Source organism: Tenrec ecaudatus, chromosome 1 (assembly GCF_050624435.1).
Source record: "Tenrec ecaudatus isolate mTenEca1 chromosome 1, mTenEca1.hap1, whole genome shotgun sequence".
NCBI classification, from domain to species: Eukaryota; Metazoa; Chordata; class Mammalia; order Afrosoricida; family Tenrecidae; genus Tenrec; species Tenrec ecaudatus.
This window is the reverse complement of record NC_134530.1, coordinates 261756170-261770917: the sequence shown is the minus strand read 5'-3', so window position 1 is coordinate 261770917 and position 14748 is coordinate 261756170. Positions and strand designations below refer to the sequence as shown.

The 14748-nt window shown below is 41.2% G+C and overlaps 1 pseudogene; it reads right to left on the bottom strand.

The window, feature by feature from the left end:
* Positions 1-8813: 8813 nt before the first annotated feature.
* On the bottom strand, positions 8814-9646 carry LOC142440256 (homeobox protein TGIF1 pseudogene; annotated as a pseudogene).
* Positions 9647-14748: the final 5102 nt, after the last annotated feature.

The window sequence follows — 14748 nt, the reverse complement described above, 5'->3', positions numbered from 1 at the left end:
CAGGCCAGTGGGTGGAAAGTGTAGTGGATTCAGTGACAGTGGAAGCATCTCATCGCTGGCAGAGAGCTCCATGTGGGTCCTTCAGCTCCATGGCTCTAACATAGCTCCATGTGTCTTGTCCACAGGAATGTTTCACAGGGAGAGAGCATGTGTCCTGCCTCCAATGAGTTATTTATCTCCTTAGTATCTCCAGATGAGGTCATCAAGCTGCAACCTGATTGACAGGCTAAGCCCCACCCCTTCACTCTTAAATCTCAAATTGACAACAGATTATGTAACTACCACAAATGCTGTGAGGGAAAGCAGACTCTAGAGCAGTAGTTCTCAACCTGTGGGTCACGACCCCTTTGGAGCTTGAATGACCTTTTCACAGGGGTTGCCCAATTCAGAACAGTAACAAAATTACAGTGATGAAGTAGCAATGAAAATAATTTTATGGTTGGGGTCATCACCACATGAGGAGCTGGATTAAAGGGTCGCAGCATTAGGAAGGTTGAGAACCACCGCTGTAGACCTCTGTAGACTGTTCTAGGATTTAGTTTGTATTACACAATTTTGAGTGGAGATCTGACTCCTTTGTTACAAATCATCTTGGAAAAAGGGTAGAGAATTAGACTAGCTGGACTAGAAATGAGGAACCCATTTAGGAGCGGTGCTATTGGAGCCCAGATGAGCATTGAGAACCATTTGGATCACGGGATTGGTGAGGATGGTGAGTTTCAGGGTGGCTTTTAAAAGACAGACGCAGAATTTGCTGGTGGTTGGTGGTTTATGAGAGAACAGGGTGGAGACAAGAATGACAATAAGATTTTACCCAGAATAGATGGAGGGAGAGTTTCTAACTACAGAATGAGCAGGGTGAGGGGGGCTTGTTTCACACTTTTGGGGTACCGTTTGAGAAATTCATTGGACATCAGCGTAAAACTATAAATTAGGCAAATGGGTGCAAGAGCCTGGAATTCTAGGGAGAGGTGCAGGTTGTGATGGCATTTAGAACCAGGGTGCTGATTGAGAGAAGTGAGGGTGAGAGATAGTGTGAGGGAAAAAGAGAGGAGGGTCTGGCCTAAGCCATTCCACTATTAAAAGTTCATGGGTGGATGAAGTCACCACTGAACTATGGGTGCTATATCAACATGCGGTAAAGATGCAGATGGTGCCTGGTTATTAGAAAAAAATACCATCTAGAGTCTTAAAGACTTTTCTGACAAGAAGCAGCCATCTAAGTGAGGCATCAGTTAAGTCGACGTGGAAGAAGCACACCAGCTTATGTGATCCAAGAAATGTAAGTGGAGGGAACAATAGTAAAGTCTAAATTCTCAACAGCAGTTTTGCAGAAGGCTATGGTGACAGTGAAAGGCCCAAATCCAAATGCAGGGTCCCTGATGAGGAGTAAGCCTCCAGTGAGTCCCCTCTGACTGTGGACCAGGGATGGGAAAGGCCTGGTTATCAGACAGAGTACATTGCTGGCTATAGCTGTAGTTAGATCAAAATGTGACACTTTGTCATTTGATTTCCCTCTTGATTCAATGTATACTTTTCCAGATCTTAATATTTCCTACTTTGTTTTGATTGAGGTTTTCTTGTTTCATTTGTCTTTGTTGTTGGGCTGTTGGCTTGTGCTTTGCTTTGCTTTTGTATGTTTTCCTGTATTTGAAACCCAGGCTAGGTAAACCTACAGAGACAGCAGCTGGATTCCTACCTTCAAAGCCATGGCAGGGTAAGTGGGTGGGAAAGGGAGAGCTAACAACATGTGCATGGAAGAAGAAATAGCCTGGAACTGATCATGGCGATGGTTGTACAACTCTTAAGAAGGTTATTGAAGTAGTGAAATGTATGATATGTGAATTGCATGTTGGTGAAACTGTCAAACATAAATAAACCAATTAATTTTTAAAAGATAAATTAAAAAGAAAACATAGCCCCACAAGGCCAAAGGAAATAGGAGAGAATAATCTTTTAACCTTGTACCATAACTGTGCCCTAAAGTCACTTTTAAACGAAATAACAGGTTAGCTCAGACAGTAAGCAATGTCAACCTTGAGAATGTTGACATAAGGTGAAGAATGAATGTAACCAATGTCCGTGAACTTTATGTGTAGAAAATGTTGAATGTCAACATGGTTTGCTGTGCTTGTTCACTGAAAAGACAACAAAATATTTTTTAAAATTTTAAAAAGAGTTCATGGGCAGAAGAGCCCAGGGGACTGAGAAAGTGTAGCCTGGGTGGGGGAAATCAGGAGGGTGTCCTAAGAGCCAAGTTAGGCTTTAAGGAGATGAAACCAATTAGGCCAAATGTAGCTGAAAAAACAAGTAACCTGAGAATGGTGTCCACAGAAGAAGTTTCCCCCAGATAGACGCAGTGCTCCTGAAGGTGGGTTATGTGTCCCCATGGTTACCTCCTTTTAAAAATCCTGCTTTTGTAACCCAGACTTAAACTCTTAGGATTTGGCAAGAGAAAGACCTTTGGGAACTTGAATAAGGAAGTTTCATAAATCATACAGGCTCTTAGCTCTGAGCCACCCTGGCCAGTGGATTCCGAAAAGAAAGCTATAAAGCATTTCAGATAAGAATTGAACTCTGGAGTTGACAGTTTGGGAGAAAACCTTGGCCCGGTCACTTCGTGACCGAGGGCTCTCCCAGTCACTGCCTCAGTTTTCTCATTTGTAAACGAAGGTAATGACAAAAGTTCTGAACCCATAGGATTATGAAATCAAAGGCAACAATGGTTATAAATTGTTTGGGATTGGGGCTGAATCATGCTGTGCTCAATTTACATTAAACATCTTCACTTTTTAAAGAGACGTAGATTTTGTTTCTTTTGTGACCTCACTGAGCTCTTAAATCATCATGGCTGCGTGTTTCCCGACGCTCAGGGGCTCTTGTTTCACAGAGGCTTTGAAGGGCTTCTTCTACAGGACTCTTTGATTTTTTTATCTTCCTTGCGTTAACCCACATGTGGGATTCTGCCCCTTTCTCCTTAGTTCCACACACAATTTCGATTTATACAGAGCAATCAGGTAGAGCAAGTAGAAGGGATGGCAGGATTCTTCACACAATTCAAAATCCTGTCCACATCAGACCATACTGTTCAGGCATCTTCCAGCTTTCTCTTCTCTTTCTGTCTTTCCAAATTTGTCAGTATTCCTTCCACTCCTATATTCCTGGTCATGGCCCCCTGCAGCAGTGTAACAATCTCATTCGAGATTGTTGTGGGATCCAACTTCAACCACCAAGCCATTTATCCACAAAGGCAAGATACATTTTCATAGCAATTATAACTTGATAAACTCTAAGGCAAATCAGATCTATCTTGTCCGAGTTTTCCTCATTTGTGAAGTGAGAGGTATGATTTTGCATAGAGACTAGATTGTCCCCAAGGTATTTAGGAATACAGCCGATCAGAAAGGAGCCCCAGTGACACAAAGCTTAAGAGCTTAGTTGATCACTAAAACGCTTGCCATTCCAGCTAACCAAACAGTTCTGCACGAGCGAGGCCCGATGATCTGCTCTTAAAAGATTCCGGCATAGGAAACCCTCTGAGGTAGATCTGTGTCATCCAGGGAGGGGCGCGATGAGTGAAAACAGTCCTTTGGAAGGCCTGTAATTTCCCAGAAGAGACCTGAGGAGACTTTCTGGCCAGTGGATGAGGTCGGAGAGTCTGTGCGTCCTCTAAATGCTATTAGATGTGAATTGGGCCCCGCATTGTCTCCTTACCTCGTCCCACCGCCATTCCTTTTGTCTGGAGCTGGGGACCAGCCACACAGTGAGACAGTGCTGTACTGTCGGGGCCTGGTGCAGTACAAAGAATCAGCACCCTGAGAGCCTGAGGCGCTTTGCTCTGTGGAAAGCTTCCTCTGCCCCGAGCTGCGTCTTGGGCTTTCCTTGTAAATCCAATTTTCTGGTTGTCTGCTTCGTTGGGAAATATTTTGCATTTCAATTTTGCCCTTTTAACAAACTATGTTCTATTCTTTGATATTTACGCTTGGAATTATGCCTTAATGCAGCTTGATTGTTCTTATTTTACTTTGTTTACTCTCTAATTGCCAGGTTTCTATTTTTATATTCTTTTCAAAATATGCTTTACAAAGTTCTCCCCTATTATAGGTAGAAGGAAGGCAGGTAGAGATATTAAGAAAACTACATTCTGGACATTGGTTTAACTCTCTAGCATTGCTATTTGACCTAACAGTCACAGATTCTAGGACTTGAGAGTATTGAAACTATGGTTTTATTTCTTTCTCAGTATTTTACTGAAGTAGGGGAAGCATTGAACCTTTTTTTTGCCATATAATTCACCTATCATACAATGCAAGCTTTTCCTTAGAGTCAGTATCCTGAATTCTGGATTCTACCCTCCTGAACTGTGATAAAATACATTTATGTTATTTACAACCATTCACTTGTGGTATTTCTGTTACAGGAGCACTAAGACAGATTTGATTCTTACCAATATTTTATATACATATATAAAAATGTAGAATGGTTTTAAAGAGGTTATAATGAACACCAATATGTGTTGTTACTGTTAGCTGCTGTTAAGTAGGCCACCAACTCACTGCGACTTCATTCACAATGGAACAAACCACTACCCAGGTCTGGGCCATCCCCATAATTGGCTGAAGTTCCAGTTTGTGATCCATAAGGTTTCATTGACTAATTTTTATCAGCAGATCCTAGGCCTTTTTTTGTAGTCCATCCTAGTCTAGAAACTCCTCTGAAATCTGATTAGGACCACTCATAGCAACAACCAATATTCCACTGATACATGAGTAGTGACTACCCATGAGGGGAACTGGCTGAGAATCAGACCTGTACTTCACCCATGAAGATGGGAATTCTACCACTGAATCACCAGTGCCTCTGTGACCAGTAAGGTTTTCTGTCAACTTGGCTGGGCCAGGGTTCTCAGTATCCCCCATGATGTAATATGCAATCAACTCAATAATGGGACTTGTTATGAATAGTCAGTAAGTTGTAAGAAGATTAGAGTGAGACGCAACACCCTCACTCAGATCACAGCCCTGGTCCAATCAATGGAAAGGAAGCTTCCTCAAGGTGTGGCCTGCTTCCAACATAAGTGGATGCTGTGGAAAAGCTTGCCTGATTTTTGCTAGATCTCTATCTTGCAAGTAGCTCATTGACTTCCATTTCTTTGGAAAGCCAACTATCTGCCATTTTGCCTGCTGATCCTGGGAGTCATCAGCATCCTGTCACCTGATCTGCCAATCTTGGATTTATTCACTTTAGCAGTCACAAGTCTAACCTGCTGATTTTGGATCCTTTTATCTCTGCAGCCACCAGTCTGTCGGCTTCCTACTGATCTTGAGTTCATCAGCCCCTATAGCTACTGCAGTCAGGAGAAGATTCAAGCTTAACATCTGACCCATGGACTTGAATTTTCCTACTTCTACCTCTGTATGAGCCATTTTCTTGATAAAAATCCCTCTCTCTCTCTCGATATATATATATGTATATATATATATGGCACTCTCTATGTATATGGCACTCATTTTCTTCTCGAGAAAACCCTGCCTAAGACAGTCTCTTATTCTTGTCTGGAAGTCAGAAAATCTAATTTGTAGAATAGCTAGGATAATACTTCACATGTAAATGTAATTAGAACAAAGAAGTCAGGATTAAGACATGTACCTTCAATTGATGGGCTTCTCATAGCAAATCTCATCAGTATATCAATTATATCTATCAATCTCAGCATGGTGGGTTGTGATAGTTAGGTTTTGTGTCAACTTGGCTGAGCCAGGATTCTCAATGCTTTGTCAGTTTAAACCCAGTAATTCCCTATGATGTGTAATAACACATTGTGATCAACTCCATAATGAAATCTGTGATAGCTGAGCCAGAATTCTCCCATGATATCATCTAACAGAGTGTGGTCAACTCCATGATGGGATCTTCTCTGAAGTAGTAAAGTAGTTGTGGGAAGATAGAGTAAAACTTCTAACAGTCTTGATACAATTGAGAGAGATCTCATTTAGTACAGATTGACAATGTGGAAGCTAGCTCACTTCTGATGAGTCTGAATCCTGCATCTGGTTCATCAGCTTCTCAGAATATCACTTACCAGTTTCAGGAACCATCAGCAGAATTCTCTACTTGGATTCATTTGGCTGACCTCAGTAATTAAGCTCTGTATCCACCAGCCTGGGGTTTTCCTGCTTCATCTTCCTGGTTCCTGGTTGTCAGCCCCTACACCTACCTCCGGACACAGGAAAGGCCCCAAGCTTAGCTCTGACCATGGACTAAAACTAGACTGAACTTACCCACTTCTACAACTGTGTGAGCCATTTCTTGATATAAATCTTTTTCTATATACATACACATACATGCATCACTGGTTTAGTTTTTCTAGAGAACCAAGGATTTTCATTGAGCAGCAAATCAATTGTAAGAAGATTAGAGTGGAATGGAACCCCTTACGCAGGTCCTGATCCAATTGGAAGGACGTTTCCTGGGGTCTGTGGTCTACTTCCTATATAAGTGGATGCTATGGAAAAGCTTGCTCGTTTTTTGTTAAATCTGCATCCTGCATCTGGTTCATGAGTTTCTGGTTCTTTGGACTTAAGTCAAGAACTTGCCACTTTGCCTACCAACTCCAGGAGCCATGAACAGCCGGCCACCTAACCTGCTGACCTTGAATTCATTCACCTCTCCAATCATTAGCCTGACCTGCTTACCTTAGATTTATCCAATTATGTGAGCTAATCTGTAACCACCTCTGTAACCTGTGATCTTCCTGCTGAAGCTACACAAGTCAAGATTAGCCTCCAGCTTATTATTTGACTCACTGACTTAAAACCTGCCTGGATTCAGATTGGATTTGCCCAAGGTAACTACATTTCAAATGCCAAATCACTTAGACTACTGGCCCAACCAACTAGACACTCAGTCTTACCTATGACAGATGCTTTTGGGGCCATTCCATAATTCATCTGGCATGCAGTTTGGTCATTAGCATTCAATATGCCAGATGTATTATTGAAGTGATCTTTAAATTAAGGTAGGTTTATAGGCTTATAGTCAAAATTATACTTTGGCTGTTATAGGATTCTTATAATTTTCTTCAACTTCAACTTATCTGAAAACAATTGATAGTCTATTTTATAATCACTACCTGGCCTTGTTCTGACTAATGACATTGAAATACTCCATCATCTCTCTACAAATGTAGCCTGTTTGCTAGCTGTGAATTCCATCTGGCAAGTTCCATGTGTAGAGTCACGGTTTATGCTGTTGAAAGAAGCTATTTGCAATGAATAAGTAAGTCATTGATCTTGAAATATTACATCATACAATCAGCGATGTTGTTTCTATCACAATGCCATGTTTTCCAACTAGAGATCCTTCTTGTTTCCAGCTTTCACATTTGAGTCAGACTTAATTATCAATAAATCTGAATATCAATGAATATCAATTAGGATAAATGTAAACATAAGCATCCTAAAACATAATGAGGATAGCACCAGTTAGGGTCAGAACCAGCTTAATAGCACCTAACAACAACAACAACAAAACATGATCCCAACTGGGCATGTATAATAAAGAAGGGGAGAAAAATATTAGCTATACAGGTTTGACTCTAAATCATCACAGCTCAAGTAGAAAATTCACAATGTTCCTCAATTTGAATGAAAATTCAATAGCATTTAAAGCTAATGGACACAGTGGCATACAAGGTATCATATCTGTCTACGGCCCAAACTAGACTACTTCATTGCTTGTTGGTCATATCACCCTAATATAGTAGAAATTCATAAAGTACATGAACTAAATGACCCCGCAGAATCCTGCAACTTTAAAGTTCTATACTTTGTTCACAGAAGCTCCATGTCCTTGTTTAACTTATGAGTCTTTATTCTGACTCATTTATTTAACATTTTATGAAATATAGGTGCTAACGATATAACCACCTCACTCAACGAGCTCAACGTCTAGTTATAAGACAGACAATAAACAGCTAAATCTGGCAAGATTTTTGCGATATCAGGGACCCATGCAGATGCAGGCCTTTATGGCCATAGAAATTAGAGGACTAAATCAGTTTAGAAAGACAGAGAAGCGTTTCCCAAGGAATGTGGTACTTGAAAAGAAGGGTATCAGGCAGGTAGGCAGACAAAGAAAAGCATTCCATGTGTCTAAAACTGCATGTTACTAAAAGCACACATGAGGAAATTAATTATTCTATTTGAGTTAAAATGAAACAAATCATAATAGTAGCAGGTCAGTGAAAAAGAAGATGGATTGACACAGTGGACGTAATAACTGGCACAAACACAGCAACAACTGTGAGGATGACACAGGCCCGGGTACTGGTTTGTTCTGTTCTACACAGGGTTGCTAGGAATCAGAACCAATTGGACAGAATCTAACAACAATCCTATTTTTTTAAGGAGATAGTTTATTATGTCATGAAAAAGAGGCAGCATCAGATCAGCTAGAATCATACTTGTTTGGGGGAAAAGTTGAAAATTTATTAATTAGACAGTATGTGGGCATCCTGTTCCACATTGGAGTAAGATGATGTGATAAATTCTCTACATACCTGCACAGTCTGAAAAGACACCAACACACACACACACACACACACACACACACAGAAGAGATGGCAAGGGAGGGAAGGGGGAAAATCATATGATGTTGGGAACCATCACACATTATAAATAATCTACCAAGAAACATTGAAAAAATAAAACCCTTTGCTTCTACAGTACTTTTGAGTTTATAGTTCTTGGAATGACTGTATTCCATTGAAGACATCTCAGGGAGCTTTATTTTAGTAATCCCAGGTGGAAATATTAATTAAAACAATATAAAATAATGCAGCCCATCTTTTGCCAGTCATAACACGTGTGAGAAGTGTTTTGCTTGGAAAGGGGTGAAGCCATAAGCTTTGTTTGAAGCTCCGGCTCTGCTGCCCTTTTGAGTGCAATACCCACTAGATGCTGAAATACTGCTTGAGGTCCGGTGGGGTAGGAGGAGGCGTGCTGAAAAAAAAAAAGACCACTTTGTGTATTTGTACTTGGTCCAGATTGACAGCGGTCCCCTGGGAACACGAGAGAGGTGTCTGTAAAGTTGCTGGCTGCCATCTGCTGTAGATGTGTGTTTTGTCCCACGCCCACTGACAGGCTGAACGAGAACGACACATCATTCGATGCAGTCACCGTGGATGGCAGATAGCTGATTGCAGAGCCAAAATTGGTCCCATGGATGTTAGTTTAGGAGACAATGGCGTCCCGAGGTTGGGCGTTGATCCGGCTGAAAAGGAATGATATGTGCCCTCCTCTAGAGCTGGCATGTAGTTTTGGATGCAAATTGTGGACGCCCCCTAGTTAGCTTCAGAAATCTTGGCCCCACAGCGAGAAATTGTGAATGGATAGGGGTCTTTGTTCTCCTTTCTCAGCATGCTAGGGACAGCCTGCGGCAGGCGTTGATAAACCAGTTACAGACCTGAAGTGTGCATCGTGTAGTTGTTGGACAGTCATATTTTTCTTGTTCTGATGAGTTAAGCATTGTATCAGTGTTCGTACAGCCAATCCTGGAGCATCTGGATAGGTTCCTTGGGCAGGTTGCCCTTGCTCCTCCTGTGGCCTGAGCAGGCATTCCAGGGGAATGTCCCTACTGTCATCATCCTCGTGTCACCGCCTGATGCTGCAACAGCACCTGTCTGACCTTTCATTCTGGATGTCCACTTCCTGCGGGATGGAAGGCTGGGGACTAGAGACACCAGGAGTGGGGGACAACCGATGACTCTCCCATAACTTCTAAGAGAGGCTCCAGCCATCATTGCTAAACCTGGTTCTTGGGTCCCAGGCACCTGGGCCCTGGATGGAATTCAACTGACACTTGTGCTTCCTACTGCTGGGATCTGCTGGCAGTGGGCCAGAGAACTCTTTCCCAGCCTGGATCCACTTGGCTCCTTTTTTCCCCCGGTTCCTGCTTAGAGCACTTCGGTGCTGTCAGAGCAATGATACTTTTTAAACACCAAATATCTAGGAATAAATCTAAAAAATAATGTACTAGAGGTAAACAATGAAAACCACAAACAGACAGGAAATAAAGAAGACATAAATATTTGGAAAACTATATCAATGTTCATGAATTGGAAGATTCAAAAAGTTAGATATTGTCTCTAAATTGATGTACCATTTCAAACTTCCAGGAGAATTTAAAAACAAAACAAAAGAAATAGAAAAGCTAATTTTAAATTTTGTGTGGAAATTCAAAGGACTCAGATATGCCAAAACTATTTTGACAAAGAAGAGTATGGAAGGATTAACATGGCATGATTTTAAAATTTGACATAGACCTACGGTAATCATGGTCGTGTGCTATTACATGAGGATGGTGACACGTATCATGAAACAGAAGAGACGATCCAGAAATAAACCGGCAATTTCGTGGCCAACTTATTTTTGACAAGAGCACCAAAGAAATTGAATGGTAAAGGCAATCTTTCCAACAAATAGTGCTGCAACCATCCTTTTTGAACTTGATTGAACGGTGTTCTAACCTTTCTGTTTCTCTGTACTTGTTACTATACGAGGTGGCAATAAGGTGCTTAATCAGATTAAAATGGGATGATACTGGACTTGGGTGGGTTCTGGTGTTGCTGGGGGTTAAGTGTTGGGTTGTTAACTACAAGATCGATGCTTCAAACCCACCAGTTGCTCCTCAGTAGAAAGATGTGTCTGTCTGCTTCCATAAAGATATGAGGGGAAAATGAACCACATTCCCTGTGTCATGATTCATTTATACAGAAACACTCATAGACACACACACATACCAATTAATATGAGATGACTCAAAGGCTGAATAAAAAATTCAGATCCATAGGGTTCTCAAAGAAATATTAGGAGAAATTATTTCCCTAGACAAGGATTTTTGAAACAAGATACAAAAAGGACTAACCATAAAATGAAAAATTTAATAACTTAGACTACATCACAATGAATGCTTTCTGCCCATTAAAAGAGTCATCTGTAAAGTGCACGCCTAAACCATGGGCAGAGAAAACTATTTGTGGGACATACATTGGACCAAGTATATGTATTCAAAGTATATTATTAATAAATCAGAAGGTAAAATGTCTAAATAAATAGACAACAGATTTGAACAGATACTAATGGCCAATAAGCACATGAAAATGTGTCCTGTATCATTAATTATCACAAAAATGCAAATTGCAACCACAATGAGATATCCCTACACACCCGCTAGCATGACTAAAAGTTTTATATATTAACAAGAAATTGAAACACTCATATAAATTGATAGACATTCCAAAAGGTACAACCACTGAGGAGAATGATTTAGTAGTGTCTAATAAAGTTCAGTACAGAACAACCCTATGATCTACTAATTCCATTTCCAAGTATTTGCTCAAGAGAAATATAAAAGGATTGACTACAAAAAGACTAGTATAAAAATATTCACAAAAATTCATAATATCCCCAAGCTAGAAATAACCAAATGTCCATGAATAGATAAGTATTCACATTGTGGCATATTCACACAGTGGCATACACCTCGAAAAATAAAGACAAAAACAATGATTTCTGACAAGCAATGGAAACACACATCAATAGACCCTCATGTGGAATAAGAGGATGTGTATTTATACATGCTGTAAACACATCCAAAAATATAGTAGAGCATAAAAGGACAAAGGTTTGAAAACTTCTTAGCTATAATCAAACACCTGAGGGAATGAATCATTGAGCCCAGGGACACCAAAGTCAGTTAGCAACAGTCCACAAAGACAATATTCTACATCCTATTTTGGTGAGTAGCAACTAGGACCTGAAATGATTGTAAGCAGACACCTAAGGTGCAACTATTGTCTCTCAGACCTGAAGCAAGGACGAGTGAAGCCAAAGATGCAGGAAAATAATTAGTCTGAAGTCCTAATGGACTCTCTTAATCCCAGCCTCCACACACCTGAGACCAGAAGAGCGAGACTGTGCCTAGATACCAGTGGTGACCACTCCAAAAGGGTGACAGTAAGAGTTCCTGGGTATAATAGGAGAGCAATGTGGAATAAAACTGAAAATCGCACAGAAGACCAGACTAGTGAAACCTCTGAGACTATGGCTCTCAGTTCCCAAACCTAGAACTAAACTTACTCCCGCAGCACAACCACAGGACAGAACGGCCTGTAAGGTGAACGACGTCACTCATAAGAACAACCAAGTAGATGAGATCAAGAGGCAGCATTTACCCAGGATAAAGCTTATCAGGCAGAGAGGGATAGGAAAGAAGTGTGAAGAGAAATGATCACCACAGGGAGGAAGTGATAAGAATATTGTGACATTGTGGGGAGTGCAAGCCATATCAGAAAACAAAATGCACAGGAATTGTTGAATGGAAAACCAACTTACTCTGCAAATTTCACCTAAATCACAAGGTAAAAAAATTTAGAGGGTGATTTTTGATATACGCAATAGCACGAAAGAATCGTGATGATCCAAGTCTCTATTCTGCTGACTCCATTTAAATGAAGTTCCGGAACATAAATTAATCTGGGGTGGTGACCATCAGAGAAGAGCTGCTTCTGGGCTGTGTGAGGTGGTGGCGGATTGACTGGAACAAGGCAGGGGAACATTCTATAGCTTGCTTTGCATGCACGGTCATCCAAATTTATTGAGCTAGCCACTGAAAATCTGTGCTTCACAGCATGTTAATGGTTTGAAATTGCATGTTAATAGAAAGGAAAGAAGGGAGGGGGGAGAAGGGAGGGAAAGAGAAAGTACGGAAAAGAAAGAGAAGAGAGCGAAAAGGACGCGAGCACGAGAAATTGAGCCATTCCAATGAGAAACCACGTGATCTGGAGAGAGAATCTTGAGGCATTGTTTATGCCCAGAGGGTTGGCACCCCGAGAGAAGAAAGGCTCACCTCTGCTTCACCAGGATCATGACGAAAGATGATAGCTCTTTCCCTTTTAGACAAAGAGGCGGCCTAGGAGGCCTGCGTGATTCTAAGCAGCTGAATTACATTTATGGCTCAGAAAGGTTACCCTGATGATAGATGAAATCTGGGGACTGGGACATCTGGCATGACTAGGAGATGCTACAGAACATAGTTTGGAGATTACATTCGGTTACAGCAGCACATGCAATGCTATTTTTAATCTACCCAACAGGAGGGAGGAACATTTCCCTGGTTGCTAGGGAAATTCTGTTCTTAGCAGTTACATATTGGTTCCTAATTTTAAAAAACTTGAGGAGAACTAGAAAACTTTTGCAAGCCAGTACTGGTATGTTATGATAGGACTGTACACCGGCTGAGACATGGCTCCCCATCCCTTTGCTCTTACCGTACTCATGGGTAACTATAACCATAGCGTCACCAATAGTGGAGAATGCTGGGCATAGAGTTAACAGAGGATTCCTGCCGGAATATGAGATGGTCTGAAAGTTAGGAGGCTTGATTTGGGAAGTGCTGGCTCAGATGGCCTCCACTGGAAGAGAGTCGTCGTGAAGGGCAGGACACAGCCGAGGGTAAACTGATGGGATCACAAAGAAGAATTTTCATAGTCACTCAAGATCATAATCACTATTGGGCACAATTCCATATTTCTCAGCCTTAAGTTTTTTGGCCTTAGTAAACTTTAAATGTATGAGGGTAAATAAAAGACAGGCACGCATAGATTTCTTTTAAACCAAGAATGCTTAAGCATGTCTCTGGGATCAGTGAGCGTCTGCAGACAAGTTCTCTCAGTGACACACTTGTCTTAGACTTCTTAGGGTGCTTAAAAAAAATAAAAGTGGCTTTGAGTTTGATAGTTTCCCTAAAATATATACCTTCATTTGTTGTTTGAGTACCCTGTTTTATTGTGTGATATATATATCATACAAATATATATGCATGCATATAACAATTGTCATTTCAACATCTTACATGTATGATTGCTTTCATCCTATTAATCATATTATGCAACTATCAGCACTATCTGTTGCCACATTGTTCCGTCACCATTAACAGAAAACCATTTCTTCTAAGTAATATACTGTTATTTTGTTTCTTCCTCTTTACAAGATCAAAATCTCATGGATGGCATCTGAGGGAGAGAAGAGAGGATGTTTGCAGGACAGAAGGAGTCTTCAGGCACCTCTCCGTACCAGGTTCCCCTCTAGATTGCACAGACGTGTTTAGTTTGAATGCTAAATTAAGTGCAGAAGAGGCCTTATGATGAGAGTTTGGCAAATGAATAAATTAAATTAGATAATAAGGCAAGCAATTATCCAAGTTAAATGAGCTTACAACCCAGGATATTAATGAGGCTTTTACTTTAAACTGATATGTTTAATGAAGCAAAGTTGATCTATTTTGGGAGCTGGAGGAATTATGGTGATTATGGGACAATGACAAAAAGATGTTTGACTGTGCTACCTGGTGCTCACACATGTGACCCGCTGGGCCAGGGTAGAAGGAGGGCTTCACTGCTGGGAGGGCCAGCAGGGTAATGCTGAGCATTCCTGGTCTCGCTGCAGAGAGGCTATGGCTGGAATGGCTGCTTGTCTTTGCAGCCTACCTCTGAGGACAGAGCTGGAGAAACCAAGAGGGAGTTGGAACAGGACAGGTCTAGGGCCTGAGAGCAGGGCACAGGGTCAGAGTTGCCACGAGCATCGCCCAGCAGACACTATTCAGCCTCCTCACCACAGAAATGTTTAGAGGCAAGGAAAGTGAGAGTGGAGGTTTGCGAAAGTATTGCTCCTTCAACCCAGTGACCAG